Source organism: Aspergillus ibericus, assembly GCF_003184845.1.
Source record: "Aspergillus ibericus CBS 121593 unplaced genomic scaffold BO80scaffold_4, whole genome shotgun sequence".
NCBI classification, from domain to species: domain Eukaryota; kingdom Fungi; phylum Ascomycota; class Eurotiomycetes; order Eurotiales; family Aspergillaceae; genus Aspergillus; species Aspergillus ibericus.
This window is the reverse complement of record NW_020292102.1, coordinates 124448-126203: the sequence shown is the minus strand read 5'-3', so window position 1 is coordinate 126203 and position 1756 is coordinate 124448.

The window sequence follows — 1756 nt, the reverse complement described above, 5'->3', positions numbered from 1 at the left end:
AATAGACTGTTTAAATAAATAAATCACCTCAATACTATATATGAAGACTATATCTATATAAGATATAGCCTGGTTTTTTTTAGAGCGCGTGTACTTCTAGTTAGGGTCCCTAGATATAATTATATTAGATTAAAGAGGATAATTTATATTAGAATTCTAGAATAAATTATATTATATATTATAAATAAAGCTCAAGCTTTTAATAGTATATTATCTTTAAATAAATAGATAAATTAAAATTATTAACTAGTATATAGCACAAAGACTTATTCTTTTCATAAATTATTATCAAGATAATTAGTTGGAACTTTTATTATTAATTAACTTTATCTTTATAACTTTATCCTAGAAATCCATAGGATTATTGCTCTTCATAATTAAATAGAAATATAAGTCTTATATCTTCTTTGACTGGACACCTCCCTAAATCCCTATTATAAATATTATTAATTAATAACAAGTCCGAGCCCTAGCCCGCTATATAGAATAAATATAGGAGCTGGTAAAGAAAAATATACAGATTATTTAATAAATCTAGACTTATATAACTAACCAATAGCGTCAACCCGTGAATTTTAACATTAAAAATAAGATTTATATAAATACTAGAAACTAGTACTAAAATTAACCATCCTAGAAACTATTAGAAAGCTAATATAATCTAATAACTATTATTAAAAAAATTAATCATGTATTCTGAGTTTAATTATCTAATAATATAAAGATCTACCCTATCTTCTATCCTAATAAACTCTGTCTTTGCGGTACTTTAGAACTGCTATCTAAATAAATCTTAGACTAGACTTCTTTAATTAAAATTAATAACTATATTAAATAGAAGATAGAATAAATCTTAGAGAGCTATTTATAGACAAGAGCGTTATAATACCGCGTTAAATAAGTAAGTTTTAATAAGAATAACCATACATAGTACTTTACTAGTGATTTCAAAAATATATTATTCTATTTACGTGATTTTTATACTTATTATCTAAACTACCCTAGACTACCTACATAACTCCCTATATAAATTACCATGGTAAAAAATAATAAGTTTATTATAAATCATGAAGATAACAATGTTCCCCTAACTAAAGATAGTTAAATCTAAATAAAGGAGTGATATAATAGCAGCCCTATTTAAAAGTATATAACTATATTTATTTTATTTATTTCACTATTATTTATTATTATTTTCTTTAAGTAAGCACCCACAACACTTCTTATTTTCCTTTTTTCCTCCTTACGCTTAAAGTTCTAGAGTAGTTAGCACCAATACGACCTCATTTTGTTGTGTTGAACGGCCATCTCATCTTCTTTATTTTCTATCTTAATAAATTCTGTTTTTACAGTACTTTAGAACTACTGCCTAGATAAATCTTAGACTAGGCTTCTTTAATTAAAGTTAATAATTATATTGAATGGGAGGTAGAACAGATCTTAGAAAGCTATCTATAGATAAGAGTGTTGTAATACTACGTTAAATAGATAGGCTCTAATAAGAATAACTATATATAATATTTTATTAATAATTTTAAAAATATATTATTCTATTTATATAATTTTCATACCTATTATCTGAATTATCCTGGATTATTTATATAATTTTTTATATAGATTACCGCGGTAGAGAGTAATGAGTTTACTGTAGATTATGAAGATAATAATATTTCTTTAATTAAAGATAGTCAGGCCTAAATAGGGGGATAATGTGATAGTAGCTCTATTTAGAAATATATAACTATATTTATTTTAT